Source organism: Spermophilus citellus, assembly GCF_964194105.1.
Source record: "Spermophilus citellus genome assembly, chromosome: 5".
NCBI lineage: Eukaryota > Metazoa > Chordata > Mammalia > Rodentia > Sciuridae > Spermophilus > Spermophilus citellus.
This window is the reverse complement of record NC_138186.1, coordinates 19,694,978-19,706,010: the sequence shown is the minus strand read 5'-3', so window position 1 is coordinate 19,706,010 and position 11,033 is coordinate 19,694,978. Positions and strand designations below refer to the sequence as shown.

At 40.6% G+C, this 11,033-nt stretch overlaps 1 pseudogene across 1 annotated transcript; it reads right to left on the bottom strand.

The window, feature by feature from the left end:
- Positions 1-1,134: 1,134 nt before the first annotated feature.
- On the bottom strand, positions 1,135-1,891 carry LOC308649273 (protein FAM210A-like; annotated as a pseudogene). Its single transcript has one exon. The product of its transcript is annotated as a protein FAM210A-like (transcript).
- Positions 1,892-11,033: the final 9,142 nt, after the last annotated feature.

Sequence of the window (11,033 nt, the reverse complement as noted above, 5' to 3'; positions counted from 1 at the left end):
GGATCACCTGGGAGCCTTTAAAATTCCCTGCACCCTAAATGGCAACACAGCAGTTAAATCAGAATCTCTGGAGTAGGACCTGGGCATCAGTGGTTTTGAAGTTCTCCAGGTGATTATAGTGCTCATTCAAGGCCAAAACCCATTGCTTTAAACCAGCATTTCTTGGTGAACAAGTTGCAAATATTTTCTCAAATAAGTATAAGACACTGGCTGTTGAGTTGGAGCCTTCCTGTCTTACCTGCGATGCCTGCTATCTTTGCACAAGTCAACCTCTGCTACAGCTGTTGTTCCTGATCCCCCAGCACCAGGACCCTGACGTCATTCTAGGCACAGAGCAGTGCGCCAGGTTTCCTGCCTTTGGTGTGCGTCACTGACTTTGCTGGGGAAAATCGCGTCATAAAAACTCAAGATCTTTAAACATTTTATTGATATATAACTTGCAGACAGAACTAAAAGCACAAAGTATTCCTAGAACTTGATGAATTATTCCAAAGTGAATAGAACCACTTATGCCTGCCCCAAATCGCTTTCTCCCAACTCCCTAAGGCTACCAAGATCTGAAGAGTTAACATTGTGTTTGTTTGTTTTTACGTATAGGACTCAATTTTTATTCCACATTCTCCACATAAGATCTATATTTTAACTAATAGGCAACTTTATATCTTTTTCGTAGAAAGACTAATACCCTGTTCAAAGGTGCAGGTCTGCCTCCACAGAGAACTGCATACAGTTAAAACCTTAATAACTTTCCTGTTATTCAACATGAAGACTAAGACCCAGTATTAGCATTCTGCCTCTGGACCACAGTTATCTAAGAGGGGTCAAGAGCCTAATCGGAATACACTGGAGAACTTAAGCCAAGAGATCCTGAAGACCTAGGAAAAGAACCCTGGATTCTCAGATAGTAGCCACTGCTTCCTGCTGCTACCGATGTACAATTCCTATACTGGGCTCATTTCTTCCTCTAAAAAAACCCACTGATTTTTGTAGGCTATTAAACTTTAAAAAGGTATCTTAGTTCTTTAACCCTCAGAGAACTCATCTATCTAGGCAACTAACAAAAAAATAATCAGAAGCATGTATCTTTGCCCAAAGTCTCCAGAGGGTTCAACTGCAGGAACTTTCTGTAATTTGTTACATAAGGCAACCTATTCCACTTTTTTTTTCCTTAAAGGAAACTTTTTCTTTGGTTTCTGTAGTTTTTCAGTGAGTCTATCCTTGGTCTCTTCCATCCTGCCTTGCAGATATTCCTTGATAGGAGGTGATGTCACCATGAAGCCACACTGTGCAATGACTTCTTGGTAAAGGACAGTCCTCCCAAGGTCGCGGTGCAGCACAGGTGTTGCAATCTTAAACATGGCTTTGCTGTCGGGGCATTTCCAGTTTGGGCATTTTTTCAGGGTGTTCACCACGCTGTCGGGTAACCCAAGGAGCTCCAGGACAGGAATGGCGTTCAGTCCTCTTATGGCTGCATAATCAAATGCTCCAAACCAGACACCAGAAGTCATTAGATGCACAGGAATCAAAACTTTCTCATATTGCCTAAATGTTTTCTTAAATTGCTGATAAAGACTAATAGATTTGTCTTGTAAAGGATCAAAGTCTTCTTTTTTCCTGAAAGAGTCACTTTTTCTGTGACAGGGGACCACAAGGCACCCGCTATCTGGGAACCTGAGCACCTGATGACTGTCTCTCCTTTGCAAGACGCGGCAGCAGGTAAGGGCAGGCACTGCTTCTGAGGATCTTGAACCCAGACTCCTTTAGATTCAGCACTATTCTAAAGCAACGGCCACCTCATGTTCTGACGGGTTCCACAGAGACCGGTCTTCTGTGGTTCCAAGCATGTCCTGTGTGCCAGCCGAGACACAGTCCGTGGTGCATTCCATTGCATTTTGAATGATGGTGGAGGATTTCAGCTTCTTACAGAGGCTAGACCCAGGACCAGGGCCGCTGTTCTTGCCGCACAGCCGGACCTCAGTTTCTCCACCAATGTGCTTGGCCACAGCATAGAGCTGAGTCTCTCTAATATTGTCTTTTTATAAACAATTTTTATTACCGAAAAATTTAAACCTATGCAAAATGAACAAAATATTATAGAACACCCACCCAACTTTCTTAAAAATATATTTTTAGTTGGTATGTGGACAAGACACCTTTATTTTATTTATTTTTATGTGGTGCTGAAGATCAAACCCAGTGCCTCACATGTGCTGGACAAGTGCTCCACCACTGAGCCCCAGCCCCAGCTCTTCACCCAAATGTGAACAGCTAGTTATTGTCTGCCGTTTTTGTTTCCCCCTCTCTCTACCCCTCATTGTATTAGTTATCACTGTAACAAAAATACATGAGAGAATCCACTTATAAAGCAAAAAGGTTTATGTTGGCTCTCAGGTTTGGAGATTCCAGTTCATGGTGGGCTGGCCCTGTTGCTTTGGACCTGTGGTGAGGAAGCACATCATGGCAGAAGTGCATGGTGAAACAAAACCACTCACCTTATCGCCAGGAAGAAAGAGAAGAAAGAGAGATGGAGGTGTTGCTCAGTGGTAGAATTTATGAACAAAGCCCTGGGTTCAATCCCCAGCACAAGATGGGTAAGGAGGGAAGATGGACCAGAATCCAGTAATCCCCTCAGGGACATCCTCCCCTGGACCTGAAATTCTCCCACTAGGCCCCACCTTATAAAGCTTCCATTGCTTCCTCACTAGCACCACCCTGGAGGTCAAGCTTTTGACTTAAGTATTTTTTTTTTTAAGATTTTTTTCCCCCCACAAAGCAAAATGTACCCACATCGAAAGGCACAGCTCTTCACCAGGTGTAGTGGCACCTGCCTGTAATCCCAGCAACTTGGGAGGCTGAGACAGGAGGATTGCAAGGGCAAATCCAGCCTCAAAAACTTAGTAAGACCTTGTCTAAAAATTTACATTTTGTTTGATAGCAAAGATTGAACCCAGGGACACTATCACTGAGCTCCACCTGCAACCCTTTTAATTTTTTTTTTTAAATATTTATTTTTTTTTTAGTTTTAGGTGGACACAATATCTCTATTTTATTTTTATGTGGTGCTGAGGATCGAACTCAGTGCCTCATGCATGCTAGGCGAGCACTCTACCACTGAGCCACAACCCCCAGCCCCCTTTTAATTTTTTACTTTTGAAACACAGTCTTGATAAGTTACTTAGGGCCTCTCTAAATTGCTGAGGCTGGTCTTGAATTTGCAATCCTCCTGCCTCAGCCTCCCAAGTGAGATTACATGTTTTGTGCCGCTGCACCTGGCTAAAAAAAAAAAAAAAATCTTTTAAAAAAGAACATTGAAAGGAACAGATGTATGGTTTGACATTAAAAAAATACATACAGGGGCTGGGGTTGTGGCTCCAGCAGTAAAGCACTCGCCTAGTACCTGTCAGGCCCTGGGTTCGATCCTCAGCACCACATAAAAAGAAATAAATAAAATAAAGGTATTGTGTCCAACTACAACTAAAAAAAATAAATATTAAAAAACATGCATATAAACTTCACCACCTTTAAGAGTAGGATATTTCCATCAACCCCAAGAAATTCTCTCACATTCCCAGATTTTTTTTTCCTTCTTCAGAGGTGAACGCTTGCCTGATTTTTCTACTATAGAGTCACAGTGCCTGACACTGGACAATAGGAATGATTTTATGTCAGCCTGTCATACTCAGCAGAGTGTCTGAGAGTCATCCATGATTTGTGGCTCAGTAGTTTGTTCCTTGGTGGTGGTCTGCAGCATTCCACCATGTGAATGTGCTACGATTTGTTCGTCCATTTTCCTATTGTTGGGTTTTGGGGGTAATTTCCTGTGCCTGGCTGTTATGGCTAAAATGTCTATGAACGTTCTTGTACAAATTCTTTTTCTGTATTCTACTTAATTTCTTCATTAACATTTAAGTGACACCTGTCTGCATTTTTTTTGAGCCCTCTCACTCTAGGATTATAATATGAATCATTGACATCATTACAATTTAATTAGAGATAATATTTACTATTTAAATAAATTCACAAACATGTTGCTACAGAAAAATTTCTACCTACCTTCTACCCTTTGTGCTATTGACATCTATACCTACTAATAATCCCACAGTACAAAGCATAGGTTTTTAATTAAATAGCCATAGGTCTTTTTGGAAAACTAACTAAAAAATTAGTAATGAATAATTCAGGACGAGACTTAAAGGCTATGTAAATGTACCGTTTCTCCTTTAATTTACACTCACAATTTTACATTCATCAGTGAATCTTGCCTGCCGTGGTATTCTGGTGCTCATTTTCTACTTTGTGCTGTTGCTCCACATTGTTATTTGGAATTCTCCTGTGTGGAAGAGTTAGTTCTTTCTCCCTCTGAAGGTTAAACTCTGTTGTCAACTGGACACGATTGAGAGATGCCAAGAGCTGGTGGAGCTCACTTCTGGCTGGGTCTGTGAAGAGGTTCCAGAGATGGCTGTCATGTGGGTCAGCAAACTGCAGGGGAAAGACCATGTGGATGGCACCATCCAATAGGCTGAGGGTCAGGATGGAACCAGAGACAGAAAAGGGGCGGAGCTTGCATGTGGGTTCCACACACTCTTCTGGATCTGACACAGGTTCTTCAGCCTTTGATAGCAGCCTTGCGCCAGCTGTACTCCGGGGCTTCGCCCTCAGACTGGGCCGGCATCTAGGGCCCCTCTTGTTTTGAGGCTCCAGCTTCTTGAACTGGGCAGCTACTACTCTACCTGAGCTACATCACCAGCAAAGCCCCTTCTTCTCGTTTTTAACTTTGCTATAGGATCTCCCTAAATTTCTAAGGCCAACCTGGAACTTGCAATCCTCCTGCCTCAGCCTCCTGAGAAGCAGAGATTATAGGTGTGTGCCACCACACCCAGCCCTTTCTTTCTAATTTTTAAAAGTTTCTGTATGGAGTCATGGATATTTTTCCCCCACTGTGTTATAACAAAGCCATTGTTATATTTTGCTGCTCAGAGTGTTCCAGCTTGGGCCCTCAGGATCTCTTTCATGTTGTCATGTTGGCTTCTTTTGATACATCCTCACCTCCAAACCCCTCCTCCTCCTTCTTCTCCTTCTCCTTCTCCTTCTCCTTCTCCTTCTCCTTCTCCTTCTCCTTCTCCTTCTTACCGCAGATTGAACCTGGGGGCATTTAACCACTGAGCCACATCCCCAGTCCTTTTTATTTTTTATTTTGAGACAGAGTCTCATTAAGTTGCTTAGGCCCTTGCTAAGTTGCTGAGGTTGGCCTTGGACTTGAGATCCTCCAGCCTCAGCCTCCCAAATTGCTCAGATTACATATGTGCACCTCTGCACCAGCCCAACACATTTTTTTTTTTCAAATTTGTAACATTGACTTTATATCAATTACATTCCACAACATAATTCACTAAGCATTTGTTATAATTCTGCAACAAAATCATGGATCCTTTTTTAAAATGTGAAATTCAGAACAATGAATTCTATATCCAGACATTTTCTTCTGTTTTTTTTTTTTTTTTTTTTTTTTTGCTTTTGAGGGAAATGCATTTCTTTTTTTAAATTTTTTATTTGTTTTAATTAGAAATGTGTGCATGGATACAAACTCAGGTTAAGTACACATATCTCTATTGTTAAGCCAAAGCCCTTGATTCCAAGGGATTTCAGAAATGAAGAGTTCACTAAGCCATTACAGATGCTAACTAGGAAAGAGACCAGGTCCTGGGAGTTTTTGCAACTGCAAGCAGTGGGTCTAGATAGCAGATTTACTCAGAGATAAAAACATTTTTGCAAGGAAAATATAGGACAGAAAAGCATAAATTGCTTACACTGAAACTTCGTTGGCTATAGATAAGAAAGGTGGGGTACCATGAACCTGAGAAGTCTTTGGATGGGAGGGCGGTTCATAAAAGTCACTGTTGCTGCTGGATTGGTCCAGGTTCACAGTCTGGAAAGTCTGTGTGTCAACAGAGCACGTGGCCCTGGTGGCTGTAGTCTGGCCTCTCTCCTCCCATTCTTTGGCAACCGTGGATCATTTCCCATCCCTGCAATTGTGCCTTCTCTGGAATATCATACAAGTAGAATCATACAATCTATATAGTCTTCTGCACCTGGCTTCCTTCACTCAGAGAAATGCATTTAAGATTTACTATGTTGCTGAATGAATCGACAGTTTGTTCCTTCCTTTTAATCGCCCTTTAGAATTTTCACATATGTTAAGTTTATAAGAAAATGCTAGACTGATTTTTCAAAGTCAATGTATCATTTTGCACTCAGTTTTAGTTTCTCTAAATCTTCATTATTTGGAGAGGGTTTCACTGGTATTTGCTCTTTTGTTTTATTTCCTTTCATTTTTGATACTGGGGCTCAAACCCAGGGGCACTCTGGGGGCATTCTACCACTGAGCTACATCTCTGGTCCCTTTGATTTTTTACTTTGAGACAGGGTCTCACTAAATTGCTGAAGGTCTTGCTAAGTTGCTGCTTGAACTTTGATCCCCCTCCCTCAGCCTCCCGAATTGCTGGGATCACAGGGGTGCACCACTGAGCTCAGTTTGCGAGTTCATTTCTTAAGTTAGCCATTCTAATAGGTGAGTGGTTCCACCTTGTGGAGTCTGTTTCATTTGCAAAAGGACTGTTCTGCTGAGACCTCTCACCAGGGATGCAGAATGCTGGGTTGACATTCTTTCTTCCTTTCTGCCATTTAAAGGTCTTCCGTTGTTGCTTTTCTGTTGTTTTTGACCCGTCACTCATCATTCACATCATTTCCCCTGTACATAATATATTGCTTTTACTGACTGATTTCAGGGTTGTCAGAAATCTTTTGATTATCCTGTGCTTAAGGCACAGTTTCATTTGCATTTTCTTCTTAAGGTTTTATAACTTTAAAGATAGAATTTTAGGTTGTCTACCAGATTTTGGAATTTTTTTAGCTATTCTAAATGTGCTTACTTTCCTGTCTTCTGTAATTTTTCTGTCTCTCCGTTCTTTTTCTGGTACTCAAACATCCCACAAATCTCCAAGGCTTCATTCATTTTCTTCAAACATTTTTCATTCTTTTCCTCAAACTGGAGCATTTCTATCATTTTGTCTTCAAGTTTCTTTCTTCTACTGTTTCTAGTTAGCTGATGACTCAAATGTAATTTTTAAATTACTTTTTATTGTTCTTTTAAAATGATTTCTAGTCTCTGCTTAATTTCCACAACTGCTTATTCATTATGAGAATATTTTTCACAACGTCCACAAATGCATGTGATTGCTGCTTTCATATTCTTCTAATCGCAGACTAACAATTTGGGGTTGGTTTCTACTGTCTGATTTTTTTTTTGCCTTGCATATAAATTATGTTTTACTATTTCTTTACATGTCAGATATTTTTTTTTTTTACTGTGTAGTAGATACTATAAATGACCTCTATAGAAAGAGTGGATTCTGTTGTGCTCCTTTAAGAGTGTGGACATTTTTCTAACAAGGAGTTTTCTTGGCTACACTCAAACATCAGTCCCTCTCTCTCCCCTACAGTGGGCACAACTGAAATTGTCTCTCCATTCCTTCATCTTCTAACTGCTGTTTTTACTTTGATAGATTTATATATGTGTGTGTGTGTGTGTGTGTGTGTGTGTGTGTGTGTATTTTACCCCCAAACATCCCTCCTAATTTTCCAGTTACTCAGCTAGCCCCAAAATATGCTCTCTGATCCCACAAGTAAAACTGGTTTTCTGCCTACCTGGACCATGTACAAAGTATGAAGCACTTGAAGATTAGAAAGACTCAAGCTTGCAAATATCTTCTGTTTCAGTTCCCATCATTCAAGGTAGACTTCCAGTTCCACTTGCTTTTTGGTGTGTGTGTGTGTGTGTGTGTAACATTTAGATACATGCTTTAAATAAATATGTACAATATTTTGTCCAGGTTTTATAATTTTTATTTAGGGTTAGTTCAGCCAGCTACTGTATCATTATGGGAAGCCAGAATCTCTGTATTTTTAAAACATTTATTTGAAAGGAAGCATGTAGTATGCATATTTTTGCATTTGACTTCTTTTATGCAACATTATGTTTGTGATACTTATTCTTGCCAGTGCATGTAGCAATAGCTTGTTCATTAAAATGTCTTTTTTAAAACTGGGTGCAGTAGCATGTGCATGACCTCAGCTACTTGGGAAGCTGAAGTGGGGGATCGAGAGTTCAAGACCCACATGGGCAAAACAGCAAGACACTATCTAAAATAAACGTTTTTAAATTTTTTTGGCAAAATATGCATAACATAAGCTTCATCATTTTAACCATTTCTAACTATATAATTCAGTGGCATTAACGTTCACTTTGTTTTGCAGCAATCATCTCTATCCATCTCTAGAACTTTTAAAAATCTTTATTTATTTATTTTTATGTGGTGCTGAGGATCGAGCCCAGGGCCTCGCACATGCTAGGCAAGCACTCTACCACTGAGCCACAACCCCAGCCCTCTAGAACTTTTTGAATCTTGTAAATCTGCAACTCTATACCCATTAAACACACATGCTGTGAATTCCCCTCTGCACACTGCTTCCACAGGAAACCAGAATTTTGATAATTTGTATTTTCACTTTCTTATTTCTTTAAATTTCCTTGAGACTTGTTATGTGTAATTTAGAAGAGTGATGGTTACTCTCCATCTACGTCAGGGATTTTTCAGCTACCTTTTCGTTGTTTATTTCTAGTTTAATTTCATCATGTTCTGACACCTTACATTTTATGACCTCTGTTGTCTAAGTTTGCCAAGGTGTATTTCAGAGCCCACAGTGTGGTGTGTCTTGGTGAATGCTCAGAGTGAGCCTGAGAAGAACCTGCCAGCTGCTGATGTTGGATAACGGCAGGTCAGTGACTGGCTGTCCAGTTCAGCCACATCCTTACTGACCTTCTGTCTGTTGGATTTGTCAATTACAGATCCAGTATTGTTAAACTCTGAAACTATCATAGTGAGGTCACCTATTCCTTAATGTAATTCCATTAGTTCTTGCCCTGTATGTTTTTAAAAATTTTAAAAAATATTTCTATTTGTTCGTTATAGTTGTCCACAATGCATTGTGGGGGGGGGGTCACTGTGACCTAATCGTACATCAATAGACTGTAATTGGCTCCATTCAGTCCCCAGCGCTTCTTCCACCCCCCTCTCTTCCCTTTCTTCTATTTTCCAGGTCTTCCTTCTATTTATTTTACTGCGTTTTTTTTAAACTGGTGCTTTATGGATATACAGAAAGGTGGAATTCACTGTGGTGTGTTCATCCGCGTGTGTAGCATACTTCTGTCAATTCCATTCTGCATTCCCTCCCTTTTCCCATCCCTCCTTAATCGGCTTCCTCTATCCACTGATCTCCCTTCTATTTTCTTGGGATCTCCCCCTCCCTCTCTTTCCCATATTTTGCTCTGGCTTCCACATGTGAGAGAAAGCAGTCAAACCTTGGTTTTCTGAATCTGTCATTTTTTTTTCTTACCATGATGTTTTCCAGTTTTATCCATTCACCAGCAAATAACAAAATTTCATTCTTCTTTATGTCTGAGTAAAACTCCATTGTATATGGACCACATTTTCTTTATCCATTCATCTGTCGACAGGCAGCTGGGCTGGTTCCTTAACTCGGCTATTGTGAACTGTACTGCTGTAAACATGGATGTGCCTGTATCAATATCGTGTGTTGATTTTAGTTCTTTTGGATAAATACCAAAGAATGAGATAACTGGGCCATATTATGGTGGTTCTCTTTCTAGTCTCTCATGGAAGCCCCATGCTGCGTTCCAGAGTGGTGGTGCTAATTTACAGTCTTGCCAACAATGTATGCGTATGTCTTTTCCCCCACACCCTTACCAGCATTTATTAGAGTTTGTATTCTTGAAAATTGCCACTCTGACTGAAGTGAAATGAAATCTCAATGTAGTTTTTTAAAAAATTTATTTTTTAGTTGTAGTTGGACACAATACCTTTATTTATTTATTTTATGTGGTGCTGAGGTTCGAATCTAGGGCCCCATATGAGCTAGGCAAGCGTTCTACCACTGAGCCACAACCCCAGTCCCTTGATGTAGTTCTGATTTTCATTTCCCTGATTGCTGGAGACATTCAACTTTTTTTCATATATTTGTTGGCCACTTGTATTTCTCCTTGTGAGAAATGACCATTCTTTTGCCCATTTATTGATTGGATTATTTTTTTGGTGTTGTTTTTTGAGTTCTTTAGGTATTCTGGGTATTATTCTCCTGTCACAGGAGTGGCTGGCACAGATTTTCTCCCGTTCTGCAGGCTCTCTCTTCATGCTCTTAATTATTTCCCTTGCTTTTAAGTTTGATGCCATCCCACTTATTGATTCTTGGTTTTATTTCTTGAGCTTTAAGAATCTTGTAAGGAAGTCAGTGCCTGTGCTGATATGTTGTAATGTCAACCCTATGTTATCTTCTAGCAGTTGCAAAGTTTCTGGACTAATTCATACAATTTTGATCCACTTTGACTGTAACTATGTGGGTTGTCTCTGTCTTATATTCGATTTCATTGATCCTTACCTGTTTTGATGCCAATACTATGCTGTTCGTGTTGCTATACCTCTGTAGTATATTTTGAAATGAAGTTTTAATGAAGCCTCCAGCATTACTTTTCTTCTTCCTCAGAATTGCATGGGCTATTTTGCATCTTTTATTTTTCCAAGTTCAGGACTGTTTTTTTTTTTCTTTTTTTCTTTTAGTTCTGTGGAGGATGTCACTGGAATTTTGATGAGGATTGTTGAGAGCCACAGCCAAAGGGGCCCCAGCAAACTTCCAGCTGCCAGCAAACTTCAGACTGCCAGCTGATGATTGGCTCACAGCGGCCCCAGCAACATCTAGCTGATTGGCTCCTCTGCGGTGATGTTCATTGCGCTGTTTCCCTGCCCTTCAGACTGCCAGCTGATGATTGGCTCACAGAGGCCCCAGCAACATCTAGCTGATTGGCTCCTCCACGGAGCTGCTGATTGGGGGACTTCTTTGGCTCCGCCCACGCAACCCAGCCAATCGGCCTCAAGAACAGGAGGATTGTGGGAGGTGGTGAG